Here is a 24893-nt window from a genome sequence, read left to right as displayed (position 1 = left end):
ATGCCTGGGCTCCAGCTTCCACACCACAAATCACACTGGTGCCATGCTCTGGAGCAGTCACAGGGTTGTCCCAGAGAGCCATCAGGGCTCTGCACCATGGCAAGCTTTGGGATGGAAAGGGTGCAGACCTAAGAAGTGCCACTTCACTAAATCTATTGCATTAACACAACTCCATGGCTGTCTGCCCTGGGTTCCTGTCTCCCATCCCCCTGGGCTGATTCCTCCCAGTTCAGTCTGCCTACTGGAATGCAGCATCTCAATGGTTTGCACAACAAATGAAACAGAAGCACTCAGCCAAGGGAGCTGAAGCATAGCTGATAAGCAAAGCACTTAGCACAGGATATGTGTTACTGGCTCTGGGGAATATGTTTAAATGTGATAAACCACCAAGGAAGAGCTTGAAGTGTGGTCTCCAAAAACAACCTGGGAAAATGTCCTGAAAACTTATGGACTGTGTCTGCCACTTAGGAAACAAGATGAAGCTGAAGGTGTCAACCCTCTGCCCTGTGCACAGCTGCATACTGTATGGCAATATAGAAGGAAAAGAGAAATATCTTTTTGACTCTCCATCAGGTTGATTTTTCTCAGCAGACTGAGTGCACACAGCCCCCGAACCACCAGGCACCAGCTACACCTTCCAGTTGCAGCTTGGGACCCCCCCATCCCCAGGTTTGCTGCCTGGGTTCCTGTTCTCACCATTTCTCTATGCAATGTCCCATGGTTTGCTACAAATACTCGGGAATACCCTTAAAAGAAGAGTCCTATTGATCCAAAATGTGAGGTGAAGCTCTAGACTGATCCTCAAGGTCACTGCCACACTGTCCTGGACAACAGGAAAGAAATAAATCACCTGCAGGTCACTTTTGCTGGCAGAGGTGACAGTGGTGAGTGGGGAGCTGTGCTCTCCCATTGCCAGGCTGGGGCACGTGTGAGTCTCATACTCCATAATTCAAAAATTAATCTGTTGATAAAATGGAAGCTTCTTTCTTTAGCACAAGAACTGCTCCAAGTTCCTCAGGCGGTTGCCAAAAAACATTCCCTGCGGTCCTACTGCCACCCTGTCTGAGTACATCCCTGTCATTAAATCTTCACAGTTCCCCAGGGAAGCAGAGCCCTGCTATCAAGAAATCCTCTGCTCCACTGAAAACACTTCCCCCGGGGCTTTGCACTTAATACAGAGCTCAGCTAAGGCTCACACAGCTCCCAGTGTGCACAGAATCACTGCCTAGGATTAGGCTGAGCACTTAGGCAGAGTTTAAGCTGTTAGGTCCAAACCTTTCAAAATTTACCAAATCCCCTAAAACAAGAGAGTCCTGTTCAGTAGCTAACTCAGCTCTTTGACCTTCAAGCCTCCTCAATCAGAATCTCAGCTATGCAGGGACCTGTCCCCCATCTCAGCACCTGGATACCTTCCTCATGCCTCAGTGCCTCCAAAAGCCAAACGTGAGTGAGGTTTCCTCCTGATGAAGAAAATTCCCTCCCCTTCAGCCCCACTGCAGCTGTCCCAGAGAGCAGGGCTCCCTGGGGGGTGCAGGAATGGATGCTGCACCATAACTTGCTGCTTACAGCACTTCAAGCACAGCATCTGCTCATGAGACACTGCATCATTTGATAGGACAGCACAACATCAAATCCAGGGGTCCTTGCCCCAGGGAACACCTCCCTGAGGAAAATGAGAAAGAAAAGAAAGATGTAGCTGGGAGTATAATGAAATGATGCTGCAGCATCCGTCAGTCTCATGGGCTGAAGCTAAAAAAATAAATGTCTTCTTAGGTTGTAGTTGAATATATTGATCTTTTAAACACCTTTGGGGGGTTTCAAAATGATACCACAGTAATCAGATTTTACTCAGAAAGGTACCTTACAGAATGTACATCTGTGTCACACAAGCAAGTCCTCAGTTGTCACACGCCATGCAAGAAGCCTCCTGCCTGGGAGGCTGAGTGTGAAGCTGAACAGCATGTTATGTCTTCCTCCCCCAGCTCTCAAGGGGCTCTGTGCTCCCCACCACTGTCCCCAGGCTCTTGCTGTGCAGCAGTTTGGTTGGATGCCCACACAGGAGCTGTGTCCCAAACTTCACACCATCTCCCCAGACATGCCCAATTCCCTTGAGCTGTGTTTCACCAAGAGATGCAATGGTCCTCCCACTCTGCATTGGGATTTAGGGCTGGAAATGCATGCTGGACACACACACACACATGGTTGGCTTTTAAGAATCGGATAAGCTTTTAAAAATCCCAAAGAGCTTCCGATGGGTCTGTAATTGGAGGGCTAGAGCAGATTAGTCACAGATGGGAAGACACAATAACCCTACATGCCGCCAGGGACATGCAAAACACTCCCTCAGGATTCCTGACAGTGTTAACAGGAAGGAAAAGTTGTTATTTTCCTATGACTAGAGAGGGTCAGCCTGTCTGATGTACATAACACAGAGAGGAGGGAAAAAGCACAAACCTCCCAGCAGAGCAGAGCAAACCCTCTGGGTTCCCATGCTGGGGCTTCTGCACTCTCCCCTCTGCTCTGTGTCCCCTGTCCCAGCCAGGCACAGCATCATCCCCCATTTTCACTCAGTCTTCCTCAACCAACACCTGAGCCCCAGCAGCAGATCCAAAAGCTCTTACCATCCAAATGCATTTTCCAAAATGGATGAGGCCGCCACCACCCCCCTCCCAGCACCAATCCCCCAACTCTGCCATCATTAGTTACAGCTGCAGACTGCCAAGGCTTTGTACCAGATTTAAAAAAAAAAACAAAAAACTATTTTGCTGGTGCAGGAGCCTTTTAGCACAACTTTCCTCCCCTTTTACCAGGCACTAAACACTCAGGGCTTTTTCCCCAGCACCTGGCAGCCCATCCACCTTACCTGTGTGCCTGTGGAAAGCCATGGTGAGCAGCCCAAAGCCCCCAGCAGCCCCCGAGCTAACAGGTCACAGGCTCTTGGCTGATCAGGAGCTGCCCTGTTTGATACCATACATTTAAACGCAGGCTATTAATATGGACAGGACTCCTACCAGATGTCCACTCCCCTCCCCAGAGATCACAACCTTAATCCCCCTTAAAAATTCTTACCATTTTAGGTGATCCGAGGGAGAAGAATAGGACCCAGAGACCTCTAGGACTCTGTAGGCAACATGTAAATACCTGCCTGGCTACTCAGCACCCAAATTAGTCCCCAAGGCAGAGGGTGCCTCAGGAACTTGACCCCATGGTACTACTACATTTGGCCTTGGCTTTAGAGTTAGATTTTGTCTCATAACAGAAGTGAGCTAAATTACAGAGCCCATGTTAATGCTGCTGCTGCTGAAGGGAGCAGGTGGATCACAGTCCCACAGATGCCAGTGGGGTTTTGGTCCCAAGAAGAAGCAAGGGGCTGTCCCCTGGCTGTAGGGCCCACAAATGCCATAAATACCTCTGCTAAGATGCCACAGAAGTAACAGAAGTTACCTTCCAGGGAAGAAGTTAGATTTGCCTTCAATATAAGGCAAGTTCAATTCTGTACTGCTGGTAAAACTATTGCACCTGGTCCTTCTCCACCTTTTACCCTAAGGAAACTCAAGACATTAACTGACCACAGGGAGCAAACCCCTGGAGAGCAGCACTTAAAAAGCCAGGTTTTGTGACTTTGGTCTTCACTGGTACCAAACACTGTGTCTGGGCCCATTTCCCAGCACATGGCTCAGAGACCACTGGGTGATGTCTCTGTCCTCTCTCTCCTCAGGTTTCCATGAAGCTCTCTGGAAGACCTCAGCTCCACGGCTCCAACCAAACTTCCCACCCAAGTCACAGCAGGGAGTGGAGGGAGCTCTGGTTCAGGGCTCCCCCGGGGGGGTGCCCAGGGTCTGGCAGCTCCAGGTTATCAATTGGTGGCAGCAGAGGCTCAGAGCCAGGGATACCCAGCTGCTAATCCTGCCTTGACACTGACCCACAGCACAGCCGTGGGAAAGTCATTTTAACCTTCCTGACAGCCACTGGGAAGGGCCAATGTTTATCATTCCTTCCGTGGAGCCCATCACAGTGGTGTCTGGCCTCCAAACTGCAGTCAGCATCTGCAGCCTGAGTGGCTACAGACAGGAACATCTCCTGAGAACTCCCTGAGCCAGGAATAATCTCCTGAGGACTCCTTGAGCACACACATGCAGCAGGATGTTCACAGCCCCCAGCCCCAAGCTTGGTGACTCCCTGGCCCTTCCCACCCATGTGAAGTCCCCCAGATAGCACACATGTAAAGTCACCATCTCACCAGCATCCTGACACCTCCCAGTTTCCAGCATGGCCTGGAAAAGGCCAGACTTGACAGCATTGCTGGCCCTAAAGAGCACAGCATGGATCCACTTGTGTAGCAGATTGAGGCTGGGAAATGTGGTAAAACACTGAAACACTTTGGCTTGGAAAAACCCAACGTTACTCTGCCCCAGCTCATCTATAAACTCAGGCAAAATGTTTTCATAATTCAGATGGTAACAGGAACCCTAACAACTGGTATTTTCCTGTGCTAATCTTGCTGTGCACAGTGTAATGTTTACAGGCATGAGTTCATTTTTGGCAATGCATGTTGAGTTTGCACCATTGAGCAGTCTCATTCCTTCCTACTTCCCTACACAAAGTGCTGGCACCCTCCCACCCAGCAGCCATTTCCTGATTCCTCCAGAATATCCTCAGCTTTCAATTAGAAACAGTAACCTTTGCTTCCTGCCCCAAAAGGCAGAACAGCATCACTGGGCAGTGCCAGCAGCTGCCACATCCCCCTGCAGAGATGGCTGCAGCAGTCTGACAGCATCACAGTGGCATCAGAATGTCCCATGTGCACAGAGACACACGTGTGTTTGCAGCATGACAACAGGGATGGATTAGAGGAAGCAAGAGAAGGAAAGCTTGGCCAAAAATCAGGGGGAAGACCCAGCTCTGCTGATGCTGGTGACTCAGAATTGTCACGTTCGGAAAAGGCCTCCAAGATCACCCTGGCTGTTAACCCAGAAAGAAAAGAAAAAAGAAGAAGAGAAAAAGGAAATAAACATAAAAAAAACACAAAAAACAAAAAACAAAACAAACAAACAAAACAAACCACAAACCCACCATCCCACTAGAGCATGTCCTGAAGTGCCTTATCTCTGTGGTTTCTGAACACCTCCAGGGATGATGACTTCACCACCTCCCTGGGCAGCCCATTCCAGTGCCTGACTACTCTTTCAGTAAAGAAATTCTTCCTAATATCTAGTCCAAACCTCCCCTGCCATAACTTCAGCCTTATTTTCTCTATTCCTATCATTATTTACCCGAGAGAAGAGACCAACACCCACCTCCCTACAGCCTTTCAGGTAGTTGTAGAGACCAACAAGGTCTCCCCTCAGCCTCCTCTTCTCCAAATCAATCCCATTGCCCTCCGCCTCTCCTTGGGACCCTTGTTTTCAAGACACTTCCCCAGATTGGTAGCTCCCTCTGGACAAGCTCCAGCACCTCAATTCCCTTCTTGTTGCAAGGGGCCCAGAACTGAACACAGGGTCTGAGGTGCAGCCTCACCAGTGCCCAGAACAGGGGCACAATCCCTTCCCTACTCCTGATAGCCACACCATTCCTGACACAAGCCACGATGCTCTTGGCCTTCTTGGCCACCTGTGCACACTGCTGGCTCATCTTCAGATGGGTGTCAACATCACCCCAAGGTCCTTTTCCACTGGGCAGCTTTCCAGCCACTCTTCCCCAAACTTGTGGCATCGTCTGGGGTTGTTGTCACTGAAATGCAAGACCCTACACTTGGCCTTGTTAAACCTCATAACTTGGCCTCATCCCATTGATTCAACCTGTGCAGATCCCTTGCAGAGCTTTCCTACCCCCAAGCAGTTCATTCCCACCCAACTTGTTGTCACCACGAAATCTCCTGGAACAGCATTTCATGGCACAGCTCACTTGGCAAAGCCTCCAGCAACCCCCCAGAGCAGTCTGTAATAAAAAGGCCATTTTGTCCAAATTCATGACCTCCTGGGCCAGGGGAGTAGGGACAGGGTGGGAACCCTTGCTGAGCTCAGGGCTGCTCTTTTTTTTTTCAGCTGGTTTTAGCCATATGACCTTGGATAATTCCCATCTCCTCATCAAGCCCCTCTTCAGCCCCATGAGCCCTGGTGATTAAACACACCAGTGGTGCAAGGAACAACACAAGTGCCAAGGAAAAATATCATCGTCCTGTGAAACATGCAGAAACCTCCAGGAAGGGGATCATGCCCCAGAAAAGAGGTGTTCCAACCCTGTGTAAGCCCTTGCTAGCTGAGCACTGCACATCCACCAGGGCCAGAGGGAAGAGTGCTACAAACCTATTTGTGTGCACACAGCAGGGCACACAGGCTTGGGTTTTCCTGTTTTTAACATTAAACCTGTCCTGGAGGTTTTCAGGACTCCAGGAAGCTGGTGTGGACACACTGACCCCACTGCACAGGTATGGCTGCAAAAAGGCATGGCTGGGCCATAGTGTCATCCACTTGGATAGACAAATGATTCACATTGTGATTTCCAGAGTATTTCCTTGCCCTAACAGTCCTTCCAGAAAAGGTCTGGGCATCTCAGCTTGCTCACACATCTTGCTGTCACTCAGCAGGCAGAGAGTCCTAAATAGAGCTGGTATAACCCAAGCATTGATGAACTATTAGTCACCATCATCAAAGAAAGAATCAGAACAGGAGGGGAGCACCTGTCCACCTCTTAGGGTATCACTGAACCTTCTGCTTCCACACATACTGCTCAGCAATGCACACAGAAAAGCCCAGCAGCCCTTCACTGGGCTCCCAAAAAACCCAAGCCCCACGTCCTGCAGCTCAGCTCTGCCTCTTGCCCTTCTCTTGCTCTGCTGGGACAGTGCAGGACATCATGATCCCATCAGCCTGGGGTTTAGCACTTACACACCTCCAGGTTTTCTCCTCCTAACCATCTGCACAAATACTGCACTCTCTTCAAGAAACAGCACAATAGATTCCAGGGTTTTTAAAATATTTAAGTCCAACTTAAGTTCCATGCAATGGCAGAGAGCACACTTCTGCCCAGCCTGCTGTAGATCCCAGTTAAACATCCCTTGGCTCTCTGGAGGCAGAAACTAAACAAAATTTTTGGAAATTATTTTTATTTTTATTTTTTTTTAAATACAAAGACTTTGCAGGAAGCCAAAAGGGGTTGGGCTTAAGCGGAAAAGACACAAATACAAACTCTCTCCAAGAAAGAGCCCAGATCTGATCTTGTGGTAAGATGGAGGAGGCAGCAGTCCCACTGGGCAGGTTTGGGATCCAGGAGTGACACCTGGGGCTGGTCCAGCTCTCCAAGCACTCTGTCCTGTGTGCTTCCTGCTCCCAACACTGGCTCTGTGCCAGTGACTGGTACTGCAGAAAAGTGTTCTCAGACTCTCTGGAGAAGGCTGCCAGAGGATGCCCCTGTTCCCCCCACCAGTCAGAGACCCAGCATGCTACCCACCAGCACACCTGAACCAAAACCAGCTGTTTTCACATTATCTTTTCAAACAGCTGAAGAAAAAAAAAAAAAAATTCAAACCCAACAACCAACAGTTTATATTTACAGTATCACAAAAAGTGCTCCAGAAGATGCAAAACCTGGTTTATCTACCCCATTCTACACCTCTGCACCCCTAAAACATCCTGCAGGCACTCAGGTGAACACCAGGCAGAGACACCCTGGTTCACTTGGGATGTACCCTCATCCTGAACAAATCCAGTCAGGATGTGACTTCAGTGGCAGAGGGAGGAACACAGCAGCCCCAAGGAAATCCCCATGGAGAAGGAAAGCACACAGTGAATGCTGAACTCCATCCCACAGCTCTGGGTGCTGAGCCTTTAGTGCCAGCAGGAGCTTTTAGGATCAGCTATAGAGGAACTGGGAATAGGCAGAAACAGACTGGGTAACCCTCCATGAAGTCAGAAATAATGTGAGTTAAAAAAAATAAAAAAAGAAAAAAGGAGAATGAAAGGAGGGATAGGAAGAAAGAAAGAAAATAAGGATGAGGGTGTAGTTACAGACAGGAAAGAGTAGCCCAGAGATAGGGGAATAAAAAAATAAAAATAATAATATTTTAAAATTTAAAAAAAAAAAATAAAGCATCTGAAATATAGCAAAAATGGACAGAGATATAAACTGGGCTTTTCCCATCTGCCTCCATCCACAGGCTGGACTGTTTCCAGGACTATTTCCATGGCAGCTCCGAATTTATTTCCCTGCTGCCATCTGCTCTGCAGCTCCCTTCCACCCAGCTCCTGACTGGCACTTCTCCCCATCACCTGTTGCTGCCCAAAGCCAAGTGACACCAAGGCTTGGGGGCAAAACGTCTGCGCATAAATCAGGAGCTGATTTGCAGACTCGAGGCTTTGGTCAGCTCCTGTCCTGGCTGAGTCCGGGCTGGAGAACAGGAGCAGCAGCGCTGTGGGATGCAGGCACCACAAAGACCCAAAGAGAACCGGGGTGAGAAGAGGCTGGAACAGCACCGGGTACTGCTCAGAAGCGCTTCCCAGCAGCTCCAGTTCCTCCTCTGCCTGCTGCTCCCTCTTGCTGTGGATCTGCGCTACAGGTTACAGAGCTGGAACCGCGTTTCCCAGCACCGAGGATGCTGAGCGCTTGCTGGGGTCCTCTCAGTTAGAGTCAGGCATTCCTTACAAGTTCAAGAAGGAACAGGCAAGTCCCAAAAGGCTGACGATTTTTTTCTTTTTAGGTTATGTTTTGATTTTGTTTTTTTTTAATGTCTTAGACAATTGTGTCAGTCTTAAATGCCCTAGGTTAGACATCGGCCACGTTTCTTTTTCCAGCTCTGCCTCCCACATCTTTCTGCCTCGACTCAGTCTGCAGAGGGGAGCTCAGCAGCCTGGGAAGGGGGGGATTCAGCAGGCTGCCTGCAGCACCCTTGTACAAACTGCAAGGTAGAAATGACAGGTATGAATGTCCCTGGACTCCTGCCACCCCAAGGAGACACAAGGACTTCCTCTGCAACTCCTGGGAGAAAGATCCACACAAACTGCCAAGACTGGGCTGATTCAGATGCCTTGTAAGAGCATCAAGCCCATGACTGGGCTAAAACCCTTCTAACTCACCAGGATGAAGTACAGTGCCTCAGTTACCAGCTGCACAAGGGCTGATGTGGCCCCCAGAGGAGCCCGCCCTGAGTCCAAGCAAGCTGCACCACATCCCAGCTATTCCCCAAGTCATTACCCCAAAACTCCACACTTAGGAAATCCCAGGTATTCCCCAAATCATTACCCCAAAACTCCACACTTAGGACAGGGAAGTTTCTCAGCTGACTGCAGGGGTCTGTCTTGGTTCAAGTTTAGATGTGGTCACACGGAGAAGGAACAACCTGGATTCAAACATGAGGCAAAGGTTTGCCACTCACAGCTATCCTCCCATAGCTTAGCTAAGAAAAGTAATGTAAGTCCCTGTGAAATAAAAACCCCACTGATCCCAGCCAGGCAGCATGGCAGTGTTTTCCAGGAAAGATAAGGCCTTATGAACAATTATCATATAATCCCACCAAGCCTCCACAATAAATGCTCATGTCAGGCTTTCACCAAGCTCTTAGTGAGCCATTACTGAAATAATATTTCACAACCTCCATTATGCTCTCTGCACTCCTAATTGCTTTCAGTTGTGTCTCACAGGCATGGCAGCTGGAGGGGCAATGCTCTCCCCAGTGAAATTAAACAGCTCACTGTGCAGAGCACAGAAGGAAGTTCAGCTATTAGTCTGCAGCACTGCTTGAAATCTTCCCTGGAAATCTCCCCACTACAAATCAGAAATTAACAGCTACCCAGACATCAGCTACAGCACACATCCCCTCCAGCATCCCTCCTCCCCCCCCATGGGTTTCCAGCAGCTCTGCCATCCTCCTGCCTTCATTCCACAGCACCTGGCAGCACAAAGCACTTGCAGGGAGCACTGCAGGCTGTGCCCAAGCTCTTCTTCTGAAGGCTGGGGACATTTACTGTGTGATATTTCATGGCAAAACATCCTGTCCCCAGGAAGCTGCTGAGCTGCAGAGCTCCTTCCTTTGCCCCCACAGAGCAGGGGGCCAAGCACCCATCCAAGCTGTGCGCCCAAGGAGCCTTGGTGTTTCTCCTCAAAGAGCTGTATTTTCAGGGGAAAAGAAAGGGCCACTTGTGGGTGGATGTGATTCTGGCAACACACCCTCCAGAAATTCAGCACATGGGACACACTGAGAGGAGAAAGCTTCAGCTCAGGCGGTCAGAGGTGATGGGCAAGGCAAATGCTTCTCAGAAGAGGGCTGGGCAGAAGCACCCTGCCTGGCTATGCCACGACTTCAATGGGAAGGACGTGTCCAGGCCACCACTTCAATGGGAAGGACATGTCCAGGCCACCTTTCCAGGGGCAGGACGTGTCCTTCTGAGCACTGGCATGCCTGTTGGGAAGACTCCCTGGCATCCAGAACACCAGCAAAGCACTGCCCAAACCTGGCTCAGGACCTGAGCACTGATTTAGAGTTGACAGGAGCCAGCTCTGACATATGGGTTTAGCAGGACCACCAGCCCATCACCCCAAGCTCTGGACAGTTGCCTGAAGCACAGATTGGCATTTGGCTACGAATACCTTCAGTTGTTGGACAGCACTGGTGGCTGAATCACCCCCTGTTGCATGGCCATTTTAAAAATAACCTTTCCCAAAGCCCCCCACTGCATAATCCTGTGTCTGTCTCCTCTCCAAGAGCCAGAGGAGATCAGCTTGCAGGGCTGATGGGTATTTTTGGGCGCTCTGACTAATTGTCAGGACAAATGCTGGGCATTCTTCACAAGGAAAAACAAAGTTCCAAAGTCCCCTCCAGGGGTTGGATTGGTCACAGGAGTTATTCTCAGAAACCACTGCTTTGGGAGGGTTTGATTTCACTTCCAGCCTCAGATGAATGCATTTTTAAATGGAGGAAGGGGTCAACTCCCTCACACCCTGATATTTACAACCAAGGCTGAACCACGTTGCACCAAGAAGAAGGGCAGAAGTGAAAACCCATCACCTTGCAGGGGCTTCACATTTACAGCTGCTTTGTTGGCAGCACATCAGACAGGCACTGCCTGTGCCAGGGAACATGCTCCAGGACAGTCTGGGGATGTGTTCCAGGACAATTCAAGAAGACACCAAACAGAGGGGGGTGAGGAGGCCCACAAGCACCCACTCACTTGCAAGGTGGAACCACAGTGCATCTTTCTGTAGTGGAACAGAGCGACCAGGTGCCTCTGATCATCAAGAAGTGGGTGTGAGCCGCTATCAACTCCACCTGTGCCCAACCAGGGCAGGGCCCCTATGGAGCATGTGCAAGACCATTGGGCCAATAAATAGTGAGGCTCACACCCACCGAGGCAGCTCATTCTGGAGCTAGTTGAGAGAGTGGCTGGTTGCTTCTGTAGCAGCAGACCATCTTGCTAGTTCCTCGCTGTGGGCAATAGACTCAAACCACATCCTCCGAGTCTATACTACCATATTGACACCTCGATCTCGGACTAGAGACTCCATTTCCGGCTACATCTTTCTAAGACACTTTTCTCTGGTCCTGCATTATCACATATTTCCTCTACTGAAAGAGCTGTCATTTAACTCTCCCCTTTGCCCAGGATTCCTTTGTGGCCAGAGTTAGCCTCAGCCACTTATTATGTTAATATTTTGCAAATCTGCCCATCAAGCCTCTTGTTAAATCCCTGCTCACTCAATGCCCACACATCACTGCCCAGCCATGCTCTTTGCCTCTCTCCTTTTGCTGGAAAGTTGAAGCCCTTCCAGACCAGGAGAGCGCTCACACAGATCTTACCAAACTTGTCCTGGCTGCCCTCCAAGAGACAAAGGACCTTGGTAACACCAGACAACTCAGCCAGATTCCAGAAAAAACCTGGAGCCCTTACAGGGACTCCCAGCTTAGCAACTCCAGAGCTTTGATGCATTGCAACCAAGTCCTCCTCAAAGGCAACCTGCCCTGAGAGGAGCAGAGATCAGCTGGTTCAAGTTCATTTATGACAAATAAATAAATAAAATTTTGAAAGGAGCCTGGTTTGGGGTTTTTTGTTTGTTTGGTTGGTTTTTGTTTTTTTGTTGTTGTTGTTGTTGTAGATCCTTGTTGCTTCTCATCCCTCCCAAGAGCATCTTTCAAAATCTGAGGACTTCAACAGCTCCTCATGTGCCAGTTCAAGCCAGCACTCATCCAGCTCAGTCTCTCAACACTTATTAGGACAAAAAAAAATTAAGTACCTGTGCACACCTCAACAGCAGCCTGGGATACACAATTCCTGAGCCGTGCAGCTTTCCCCAGCACCATGTAAGGTCTGGGTATGTTCCACCTTTCAGTGCAGAGGCTGTTTTGGTGCTTTGAGCCCCAGAAGCTTTCCCCTTTCTCTGGCATACATCTAACCTTGCTCTTTTCATTCAGCAGAGACACTGCACCAGCAGCACACCCATCTCAGGGTGATGAGAGCTCTCTGAAGTCTCCACCAGTGCTTTCTGCATATTTCCAGCCCTCCCCCCCCCCCAATGCTGCACAGCAATTTCTGCTGAGGATAAGTGTTGTCAATTCAATTTCTAATAACAGCATTAAAATGTATGAGCCCATTTCTCTGGAGTCAGGGATAATGCTTTGAAAGTGCCTGTGTGATACAGGAATGAAAAACTCATTTTTCATAAAGTGATAAGGATCCCAGGTCCCCCTGGAGATCATGTTAGATCAGAGCTGGGCACGGTCTACACTAAAAAGCATTCTCCATGGGGTCAGTTAAAAAACATTGCTTCTTGTTTTATTAAAAAAAAAAAAATCTTTACATCTTTCATCAGGGTTAAGATTCAGTTTCAGCTAAAACCAGAGAGAGAAGCTCTCAGTCCACAAGCAGGAGCCCAGCCCTGGTTTGCAGCTGAGTGCTCTGATCTGCAGGATGGAGTTTCTTTCAGAAATGGGGGACAAGGGAATTCTCCTCCCCACAACACCCTCCCACTCCAGTTTTTGAGTAACTGAGCAGTATTTCAGTTGCCTTTGTGTCTTTGGAAATACTCAGAGTAGTAGACTAATACTTGGCAAGAGACAGATCGATATGGAGAGGCAATATTTAAGCTGCTAAATTTAATTTGCTTCCCATTTGCTGAATCAGCAAATACCTTCATCCCCACCTTCACAGGGCAGGGCCAGGATGCTCAGAGGCAAGAGGAGGTCCCATCCCCTCCCATCCCCTCTCCCTTGCTCCCACTGAGGCTCTCACAGCAGCACTCCAGGTTGCAGCATTTCCACCAATGCTCAGTCCTGCAGCAATGGGCAAACTTTATCGGCTGCTGTATTTATTAAATACAAACTTTGGAAATAAGAAAAATAAGATACTTAAAAGAGTCCTTGATTTTGAGCACAGAAATAAACAAACTGGGGTTGGTACAACTACTTATGACTTTGATTAAGCCATCCTCTGCTCTGGGGCTGGATCCAGGCCCCCAAAATTATTTTGTTTTCTTTTTCAAGCAGCAGTGAGGCAATAAATTTGGGGACAATGAGCAACAGTCTGCAAAGAGAAACAGCCCTTCTCAATACAATTGCTGCTAGCTGTCAAACTACTGTCCAAATCAAACTATAAGAGGACTGGCTCCATGTGACAAAAAACAGTGCTAATTGCACACGAGTGCCAGAGAAAACTGTCAAAAAGTTAAAGCAGATGTGAAACAGTGGCTTGCTTTCTTTTAAAACCACAATTTCCTGAGAGCCCACAAGCACCCATGTTCCACTGCTGGATAACTGGGAAAGGGTGAGGCTTCCAAATCATCCAGGACTTTCCCTGCCAACCACTCCACCATCCCTTTGATCATGTTACATCTCTTAAGCCAAATCACCCTCTCAGCTGTGAAAGCCCAGGAGCAAGGTTTTGCCTGCTTTATGCCAGTGTTGAGCAAGGTTAGATTGGTCCTGGCCAACTCCAGGGTCTGTAAAGCACAGCAAAGTTTTTAATTGCCCAGAGGTAGCCAAAAAACAAACACACCTTGATAGCAAGGAGGTGAAACACTGGGATGGGGGCACACTGCAAACCTACAGAGATGCCAACCCCAACCACTAACCCCCTTTGTTCCACCCCACAGAAAAGAGGCAGCAAAGGAAAACTCAACCACCACCTGCAAATAATTGACACGTGTGTTAGACACCCAGTGCCTCATCTCCAAAGAGCTGCTGAAAGCAAGGGATAAAATGCCAGGGTGGCATTTGTAGGTTTGTTTAGCTGCCTGGCAGATCAGTTACGAGCAGCCTGGGGGACACAGTGGCCAGGGACACAGGGGCACAAGGACACAGGGCTGAGCTATGCAGCAGAGTCACAGAGACCCAAACCCAGCCATGGCCCAGGCACAGCGTGAGAGCACTGCTGGGGCTATCAAAGGCAGAGGTGCGGGGGGGTGAACTCAGGACTCTTTCACTTAAATCTTATTTAAACTCCTCATGGAAAAATGGCCTTCTTTCAAATGCCAACCTGCTCCAGTTGGTTGTTAGGGTTTCATGAAGCCCTTCCTAAGAGCTGGTGACTGAATGCATTGGTGGCTGTGACACAGCTGCCTGTGATGCTGAGGAACTTGGTCATGTCACCAAACCACTTTCCATGATGGCTCAAGAGAGGATCTGGAAGATAACCACCAACAGGCTTGGAAGAACACAAAGACAGATTGCTCCATGCTTGTAAAATTATAACAGAAGACTTCCAAAAGACAAAAATACCAATGCTGGTTTTAGAAGTGCAACTTTCATCCCTTGCTTCAGAAAGCCATGAGGTTACCCCTCACCCAAAAAAAAAAAAAAAAAAAAAAAAGGGAAAAAAAAAAGATAGTGTTTTTGCACCATGTGACTATGTGACTTGGTTCATGGATTACATTTCAGGGGCTCAGCTTTTGTGTTATCTGTTTTCAGTCACTGGTAACTACGCCTTAAAAGATTCAGTGAAAGCCATTAGTGGACTTCTAGTAAGTGGTTTATGGATTGCTTTATCAAGACAGCTGCCAGGTGATATGCTGATGTATTTCTATGCTATTTCATGTATTTGATAGCTCAGCAATGGGGAGCAAAAACCAAAAAAAGGGAGCAGAGAGACCACTGCCACACCTTTGTCAGCCTCTTCCCTACAGCATCCAAGTGCAGCACTTCCTCCTACAGACAGACATCCCTAGGTAAAAATTGTATTTCTTCAGAAAAAAATTAATTCATTTAATGCAAGTACACCTGCAAACATCTTTATTTTAGCAGAGAAAGGTGCATGATACTATCGGAGCCCTGTCTGCACCTCCAGAGAGACCCAGTGCAGCACAACCTCCTTGTCCTGCTTTTCCCACTGGCACTGCCAGCAGCCCTGCCAGAGCCCCCTCCAACCCCAGTTTCCATCACCCAGTTTCCATCCCCCAGCTCTGCACTCTGCAGCAGAGAGAAAGAAAATCATTCTGCTGCTTGCAGTGGCTGCTCCCACCCTGCCTGCTGTGCCCTGGCAGGAGGTGACCCCAGTGGCTGCCCAAGCCCTGGCTGTCCTCACACCTAGGATTCCCTGAGGACTTATTCCTGGGAGAAACTGCAAGGCTGGACAGACACAGAAAGCTGCCAACCCCTGCCACTGGCATCAGCCCTTCAAAACTCAAGTCCTGCTCTACTCACACTGGGGACACTGCAGTGGGGAATAATGGCAAAGCCCAAATTCTCAAGCTCCTGCCCCAGGTATGTTGCAGGGGAGTGTGAGGATTTTCAGATGCTTTCTCCAGCCCCTGGAGGAGCAGCAGCAGGGGAGAGGCTCATCAGATACACCTATCTAACCGTTTAAACTCAGCCCTTATCTACAAGTCAAGCATCTCAGTATTCCCCACAATCCCTGCACAGGGATAGGTTTCCAAGACAGGGGAGATGACAGAGGAAGCCAAATTTCCAGGCATTGTAAAAAGCTCAGGCTCAGCCATCAGCCTCACACACTTAAGTGAAATAACACATGGAATAAAGGCAAAAGTTCTCTGGCAAAGCATCTCATATAACACCCAAATGCTGGTGGAATGGAAGCATTACTGACATTGGTCCCTTCCCATCTCTGCTCCAGCTCAGGCACCACTGCTGCTGAGAGCATGAGCTCAGAGCTCTTTCAGGTTGAATTTGCACTTGGCAATCTCCCTGGTAACCACAACAAATTACTCACTGATTTCTAACAGATTTGTTGGTTGTTTGGTGCAGGGTCTAGTGAAGCACACAGAGTTTCACCACACTCAGCACCAACACAGCCTGGGAGAGCAGAGGATGCTATTTACAGGCACTGCCATGGAGACAGAATCTGCTGGCACTGGAGGTGGGAGGGAAAGCTGATTTTGGGCTGACCCCAGTGCCATGAAACTGAGAAAAAGAGCTCTTGAGGCACAGCCTTGACTCAGACACAGGTGACACTCCCTGGCTGCCTCCTGCCATCCCAGACACCAGAGAGGTGTTAGAGCCTCCTCCAGCACATCAGATAATCACAGGGAGATGCTGTTTGCAATCCTCACCAGCCATCAATCAAGAAACCTTTCCCCAAAGCAGTTATCAGGAGGGGCTGACACTAGCATATCCATTAACACCAGCCTTCATCAGCTTCATTTCACATGTCAGGACTATGAAGACACAGGACAGTTATAGGGTTTGCTGTCTCTTGGCCAGGAATTTCCCATTCATCATCACAGGAATCAACACAAAGGGCACTGAGAAGTCAGGGAGGCAGAACTAACCCCAAGGTATTTGTGTGCTCTGATCTGCCACCCCTAGAATGCTTGGAAGAGATCAGCAGTGTCCCTTTTCTGTCACAACTAGACCCGAGCCAAGACACAGCTTGGAAGCTGCCCAGGTTGCCACTTATATTTAACAAAGGTGAGTGATTTGTTGGGGTTTTTTTCACTAAATTTGTTTTTGCAAGAAAGAAAATTCTACCTTGAACTGAACACCACCATCCAGCAAGCTGGAATATTGGTCAAGATCCATGGCCAAGCCCCCAGGTCCATCTTTCTCAAGTGACAGCAGGCAGGCTGTGTCTCCTACCCAGTGCAAAAAAACCCATCCCACCACAGAGGTGGATCAAGAGCTGCACTTTCTGCCTTCAGTTGAAAAATTATATGGTGCTAATGAGGGGAGATTATGGCAAGAGGTGGTTGACATACTCAAGCATCCAACAACAACAAAAAAAAATCCATCCAGAACTAAACAGATTTGCATCCCCACTGACTGCCTTTGTCCCACTGCAGGTTGACCATGAGGAGCTGTTGTGTCCCCTGCTCCAATGCTGCCATTTCCAGAGGTGGCACTGAAATCCATTTATCCATCAAGTGGTATTTACCTGGCAGGCTGTTCCAGAGGGGAAACATGTCTGGCTTTCTGTTGGCAGAGCAAGGGTAGATAGGAAAGAATATTTGCATGTGTTGAGTGAATTATAGAGCTCTGTGTATTTTTAAAGTGAGAAGAGACCAGAAAAGAGTGAGTGAGATTCTTGCACCCTGGGCTGCTCATTACTCCCTCTCCTTCAGTACTGTCAGAAGCAACACCAGGTCAAGAGAACCAGGACATTTTAAAGTGGAAGCAAATCAGTAGGAATTACTCAGGTTTCTGAATGAGGACCACACATCCCTGTGCTTCTGGAGGTGCTGTCTGTGTTTGCATTCCCTCAAACCACTGACTGTACTAAAGAGCAGGACACGGTGCCAAGGCCTCCAGGATGCTTCCAGAATCCCAACCCTGCCCCTGCAGCCAGTTCATCTGAACTGAGAACAGCCAGAACTCATCCAGCACATCCACTGGATTTGGTAAGTCATGCTAGAAAAATTTCTGTAGCACCCAGCACATCTCTGGGAATGACAGAGCTACGGGGTGTTTTAAAGAGCTCTTTGAGATGTCAGTCAAAGAGGGGCAAACCAAGAGGCACGGAACAAAGTGGAAAAGTCTTGAGAGTCCAAAATGAGACGATAAGACAGCAGCTGGAAAGGCAGGCAGTGCCTCAGAAGTGACTAATTCCAAACCTTTGCTCCAATGTTTATTATAGAAAAGAGGAGATAAGAAAGGCGACTGATGGTAACAACTGCCAGGGGCAGCCAGACCCAAGTCAAACAAATAGCAAATGCCTTGCAAGTACTCTGCCAAGTCCAAATGGCTCCCTCCCACCATTTGAGGCATTTATTTAAAATAAAGTACATTATTTTCTCCCACCCCAGCATGCCTTTCTGCAGAGGGGGAGCTATATTTAGGGTGGTTTCAGAGTTACTCATAAAGAGATCTTTGGTCAGAGACCACTGGAAGCACAGGAAAATTGAATATTCCCAAATGAAGACAATGGGGAAGAGCTGGGAACCAAATCCCTGCAGAAAAACCAACTAGCAACCACTGTGGGCTGGACCAGCCATGGATTTACTGTCAGGAACCACTTCTGTTTTTCTTAGCAAAGAAAGAAAGGCACATCCAGCACCCTTGTCCCTCAGACAGAGTTCCGGATGGCTGAGGGGATTTCTTGTTGTCTCTGTCCAAGCAAAACACTGGAGAGCAATTCTTGCTCTGCCAGAAGCTCTAAGTCCTCTGTTGCTTAGACACTGGTGTAACACAGGAACCCTCACAATCTGGGGCAGCTGCTTCAGCATTAAAGCCAGCTTGAAGCAAAAGAGGTGGATTATAGATCCCTGCACCCCTGGAGCACATGGGATCTCTTGGGAGCAGTGGTCTCCCAACCCCCATGCAGCCATCATCTGATTTGAAGCTCCCCTCATCTCAAAGCATCATAAAGCAAGAACGTCTTTGACGTCTTGAAGTGGGAGGATTTTCCAGGGGAGAAGTTTCTCTCTCTTTTTTTTTTTTTTTTTTGGTTGGTTGGTTGGTTTTTGGGGTTTTTTTAGCTATTTCTCCTGTTTTTCCTCCCCATCTGCATCACAGCAGGGGCATCAGCACAGACTCACAGCAGTTCAACAGGTTCACTGGCTTGGGAACATTTTGGTCCAAATTATCAAACTTCAAGCTATACCTGTCAAGCAGCCCCTGGAGAGACAGATTTTAGTCCCTTTTCCACTCTGCTCAGGTTTCCTCTTTCCAGGGCTGGAAAGTTAGCAGAAACAAGGAAGCCAAAAAGCCACCCCACAGTGTTTGTTCCCAGCAGGAATGGGTTTTTTCCTGTTCTTCCTTAGAGGTCCAGGTGACACCTGGAATTGTGCATTTAATCCCAGCAGACCACAAATGCAGCCATCCTCCCATCACCTTTAATCCCTCAGCTGCTGAGTCCCATGCCAAACAGCAGGATCCTGAGCAGGAGGAGGAGAGGGATGGATCCCAAATGACACCAATCACTACGATCACCTCCAGGAACAAAAAAAGACCAGGGACATCTGTGGAAGGAGTGGGTCTTCTGAAAACACTCATCAAGAGGGTTTTGAATTGCCTGTTTAGAAAAATCATGCAATTCTGTGACAGCATCCAAACCAAGATTGTAACTCTGACTCAAAGTTTCCAGTCAGGAACAAATCAACCCAACAGCCTTCCCACCCTGGGCAGCAGCTCTGTCCCTGTCAGGAACCCTGCCCTGGGGCTCCAGCTTTTTCCAGGCACTCTTTAATTTGGCCTTTTCTGCTTCCTCAGGACCCTGCCTATTGCATTCCAGTGCAGACAGAAAGCAATCCTGGCCCTGCTTTCCAATAGCTCCAAAGTCCTACATGTCATTTTGGCCCTGTCCTGCCATAGAACACAAACCCTATTTGCCTTCACTCCAAAGGGAGATGAAAAAGCTGGAAAAGCACAGGAGCATCCATCTGTCTGTCCATCCATCCTCCTGCTCTGACAGTAGGAATTTGCTCTGGCAGGACACTTGGCACCACACACCTCAGAATCCCCCTGGAAGAGCCAAATCCTGCTTCAGAACACACTGCAGGAAAGGTAAATGCTGCCCCACCAAGAAGCTTTTTTTTTTTTTTGTGCTTCTCCACAATACCAGCGTGGAGCAGAGCAAAGCCTCTGTGGGAAATACTTTGAGCACCAAAATGAGGCAATCTCTGGCAGGAGATTTTTGGCTACAGGCCCAGGGAGGTACACACAGCCCCTGCATCTCCTGGGACTGAGGGTAAGAGGCTGGGACAGGGTTTGCCCACCACCCATCCCCTCTTTGCCTGTTTTGCAGGGCTCCACAGCACCCTCCCAGCATGCAGACTTCATTTCAGCCCAACTTTCTGCCTCTAGACCTCTCAGGACCACTTCCCTGCACTGAGCAACTCATAATCCTCCTTTGAGGGACTTCTTTCCACCAATTTACACATCAGAGCCCAAGTCTCTGCAGCATTTTTGCAGAGTCTGCAGGCTCCCTTTGGAGGACACCAGCAGAGGGTTTGCAGGGAGTGTATTTTGGAATAAAAAATTTCATCACTCAACAGCTTTGGCCTCTGGACACTGATTTATTGCCACAGAAGGCAGCTGGGGTGACATCCTGAGAGCTGGTCCTGGACTGTCCATCTACAAAGACCTCCAGTCAAAGCACATCAGGGAGTCAAAACTGGGCTATATCCTGACGCTGAAGCCCAGAGAAGCCTCAGTGTTCCTACACCTGGCCCAATGGCTGCAAACAAGGTTTTTACAGGACCCTGGAATAAAAAAAGTGGAGCCAGAATACATGCCACAGTCCCTCTAAAACCATGCTGCAGAAGTGGAAGCATGCATTTATCTAAATAGCATTTAATCCTTTAGAGTCCTGGTGTCTCAAGAGGCGTCTGCTTAAACCTCCTCTCCAAATCAGGGTATCTAAATGAAATATGAGGTCTCTTTCTTCCTCCCACACTCCCTCCACTAAGATCAGACATGAAATGACTGATCTCAGACATTTCTGCTTTGTTATTTTCCCTGTCTGCATCTTCTGTAATAGAAAAATGAAAAGAAAAGAAAAAAAAAAAGTTATACCAATGACTCAAGCTGAGTTATTTTGACTTAAAATGCATTTTTTATTACAAAATTACAGATCAGGTCTGAAAAGGTTTATTTTATAGGCATTATTTACATGACCCTTTCAACTAAAAGTGACTCCACACAGCTAAAGTTCCAGAATCTCATCTGAAATCTCAGCTTTGCTGCCTTGGCACTCCTACATCCAGAGCGCAGGGTGACCACAGCTGGGGACCATGAGAGGGAGGTATGGGCTGCACAGCTCAACCCTCCCCACATCTGGGGACACCCAGATCTCAGTGTGACCCCAGAGGAAACTGGGGCACCTGACACCCAGAACTTGCCCATTGCTCTCCAGGAAGCTGCTCTGATTCAGGAGGATGCCCAAAGCCCCAGGAAACCTTGCAAACTGCTGGGGGGGAGGCATTTAACACTCATGGGACTTCAGGTCCCAGCAGCACCATGAAAAGTGGTGGTCCAGTGGACTGGATCACCTCATCAGGAAAGATCAGAAAAATTTTCCAAGGTTCTTTAAAGAATTGTTACTACAACCCCCCCAGTGCATTCCCTAAGGGAGGGAACTTAGGAGGACACCATTCACACAGGCTGCTGGTGAGGGGACAGTATTGTCCCCTGGCTCACAGGTTTCTCCACTGAACCACTGGAAGTTTCAGCCACGTCCCAGCTCCCCCCCAGTGCTGGGAGCTGTGTGGAGTGATGGTGAGAACTCATTCCCATGATGGAGGTAGGAAGGTGATGACAGGTGTGGCACCCAAACTGCAATAAAGGAGCCCAGGTTTCCACCAGCATGCACAAAGCACAGAAAGGGCCATGGGATATCCTGTAACATGGAATTACCTTCTTTTCACACAAGTGTTATACAGAAGAAATTCCCCAAGAATCAATTTACTTACAGCTTGTTATATCCTAGTGCAATGGGTATGGACTGTAAGTCTTATTCACAGGATATAGGTTCATATCAAAGTGCATCCTACAGCATCAGCTGCCTCTCCATCCATGTGAACAGGGACCTGACAGAGCTTCCACCAGCTGTTTCATACTGTTTGTCTGGATTTTCCATTCATGGTACAGTTCAATGGAAAGGCTGCTTCCAAAATAAAGGCCAGCCAAGAGGGGCTGGAAAATGTTTACTTTCAAGTGTTTAAGCATCCTAAACCTTGTCACCTTTTGAACAGCTGCCATTATTTACATCCAGGCAGAGAAAGATCCCAGCAGACATGGAGAGAAGCCATCATTTACAGCAAGGAGTAATTTCTCCTCTTAGAAATGCCCTAAGAGCCCAATCCTACAGACCTCCCCCAGCCTCAACTCCCCAAGTGCAGTGAAAGTCAGAAATCAGCTGTAAAACCCCAGCCCTGAACTGGCTCCTCAGAGCTGCAGCCCAAAATCTGAGCAATAAACTTCCTTTTGCACTGAACTCTTGGGGGACAGGAGTGTGTGCAAACCACAAGTTTTGGTGTGAGCTCCAAAACACCTAACTCATATTTTTCTAGCAAGTGTTAGTAATGAATTTTACAGTACCAAGTTCTTGATGGAGAAATTAAGAACTGGTTTGGACTCAAGAATTCTGTACTTGGGACAGGGGGGAGGTGAGAAGTGTTGTAACAGAAGTGAAGTACGTGGATGCTTTTATCATTAAAAAAAGAATAAAATTAAAAGCTGTATTTGGTTGCTTGATCAGCTATTTGCTTTGTACATCATGGCTTAAGAATTTAATCAGTTTCCTTTTGGTAGCTTTTTTTGCTGCTGTTTTTAAACAACACTCTTCCTCTCAAAACAAGGTGAAAGATTAATTGGTAGGTGAATTGTTTTAAAAATTCCACCCCACCCCCATTCCATGTGCTAGGGTTCAGTGATTTAAAAAGCAGCCACAGCCATTTCTAAACCACAGAGTAGCTCCTACTTACAAAATGCAAACTGGACCAGAGTCACAGGCATCAACTTCACTTTTGCTTAGTTGCTGAAGAAAAAATTAATGACAGAAACCCCCATCCTGCAAACACACGGGCGAGTGGTTTCACTCATACATGGAATTCCACAAATCTGGATAGATACAGGGGTGGAACAATTGTATAAAAATAAAACTGTTTGCATTCACGGACACAGCTACAAGCATGGCATGTCAGAAGCTCTGCAACTGCCTGATATTCCATCATACAGAAAAAAAGATGTGCTAATGATTAGGTAAAAGCTTGTGTTTCCATATTCCCCAGTTCTGCTCCTGCCAGCCTGCTCCCACAATTCAGAAGGGATCAGTCCTTACTTCGAGCTTGACACATCAGCCAGGAGTCCAAGAAACAGCCACTGCTTTGGCTCTTTCCTCCCCAGCTGTTACTAAAAGCTTCAGGCAGGCACATCTCATCACCTGCCCAGGCAAACACAGAGCTGGCAGCTCCCAACACAGCTCTGGTCTCCTGCAAACCCCCCCTCAACACCCACTGGGAAGCAAGCAGAAAAGCTGTGTTTAAAAGCTCTGTTTGTCCTCCAGTGGCTGCCTGGACTTGCACAGCCACCACCTTCCAGAAGGGAACACACGGATCAAAGAAGATGCAAAAAAAAATAAAAATCAGAAACGAGAATTTAGGGAACTCCCACACCTAAAACACCGCAGAGAACAAGAGGCAGTTTCTAAAGATAACTCAAGTGATCCGCAAAGAAATTCCTCGAAAGCGAGTTTTAGAAGGACATTACACACCCACGGGCTTCCCATTCCCCCAGCCCTGCTCTCACAAACCCTTCCCCACACAAAGCAGAGAAAAAACTCGGCACAAGCCCTGAACTCCGAAGATCTGCAGAGCCTGGGATGCTGAAACGCTCCCTGCCCTGCTCAGTATCCGAGAGGATAAACCAGAGGCATCTGCTTACTGCCTGCCGGAGAGCCTGGAAGCTGCTGCGGGATGCCTGGAGGAAAGGCAGGGATGGACCGGGCACAGAACCTCGGCTCTGCGGGTCCTTCGGTCCCGGGGCTGGGCTGGGGTGTCCGGGCTGGCCCCATGGCCACTGCTTTGCCACTTATAGCGGGAAGGAGAAAAAAAAAAAAAAAAAAAAAAAAAAGACATTTTGGTCCAACCAATAGCACTGGGAGGGGGAACAACCTGCTCCCTGCTCCTCCCAGGTCCCTGCACGGTCCAAAGGGGGAAAACCCAAGCACTTTGGCAGCACTTTGCTCCGCTGCTGCCCAAAAGCAGTCGCTGGGATCCTGCTGCATCCCCCTGAGTGCCGGGAGCTGAGCTCCAGGACAGTTTTCACACAAGGAAAATGTGGCACAAAAAGTTTGTTTGTGGGTGGATTTGTTGCCAGCTTGCCGTTCTGCCCAAGCTGCCCTCTCTCAAAGATAAAGATTTTTCCTGGCAGCTCTGTTACAATATGTGTCACCTTCAAGTTCAAAGAGAGAGATTCCAGGACAGAAAACAAACAGGAGCAATGTGTTTCTTCAAGTCAGCAGCCTGCAGGGAGGGAAGGAACCCAGCTGAAGAGAGCAAAGCAAAAATGATGCTGAAAGAGTATTTTCTTCAAGCAGACATGAGAAAAAGTATTATCGGGTAGAAAGTCATTCCTATTTTTAAAACAAATCTGCCCCTTTGTGCTGCACCACACCAGACAAATCTGACAAAATTAATGTCTGTTTCCTCCCCCTCTCCTCCCTGCTTTCTTCATCCCTCAGCTTTGTGGTTTTTTATCTGCTCAGACGTTTTTCAGTTTTGCCCTACTTTCTTCCATACTTCTCCTATTAGATATGTGGTCCAGCAAGTCTGGTTTTTTAACAGGAGGAGCTTGGGTTGGAGCTCTTGCACTAGAAATAGGTTTTTGTGGTGTCTCAGAGCCACAGAGCTTCTGATCACTGGCAGGAGAGGCTGATGGGCATCCTGGTGAGTGGTGGATAAATACTGGTCTCCCTGGAAAGCAGATCATTACACATGGGCTAGGGAATTCGTGCTTGGGCAGTAAACTGAAACAAACATTGCTTAAGAGAAAAAAAAAAAAAAATCTATCTTCAAAAGCA

General features: G+C 48.2%; 1 protein-coding gene across 2 annotated transcripts in view; it reads right to left on the bottom strand.

Moving 5' to 3' along the window:
• Nucleotides 1–23873, bottom strand: part of FHL1 (four and a half LIM domains 1) — a 31375-nt gene extending 7502 nt beyond the window's left edge. For both annotated transcript variants that reach the window (XM_030449374.1, XM_030449375.1), the window contains exon 1: nucleotides 23756–23873. The gene's annotated coding sequence lies outside the window, so the exon portion shown is untranslated. The remainder of the gene's footprint in view (nucleotides 1–23755) is intronic.
• Between the last annotated feature and the right edge of the window lie 1020 nt (nucleotides 23874–24893).

This window comes from Calypte anna, chromosome 4 (genome assembly GCF_003957555.1).
Source record: "Calypte anna isolate BGI_N300 chromosome 4, bCalAnn1_v1.p, whole genome shotgun sequence".
Classification (NCBI taxonomy): Eukaryota; Metazoa; Chordata; class Aves; order Apodiformes; family Trochilidae; genus Calypte; species Calypte anna.
This window is presented reverse-complemented; position numbering and strand designations above follow the sequence as displayed.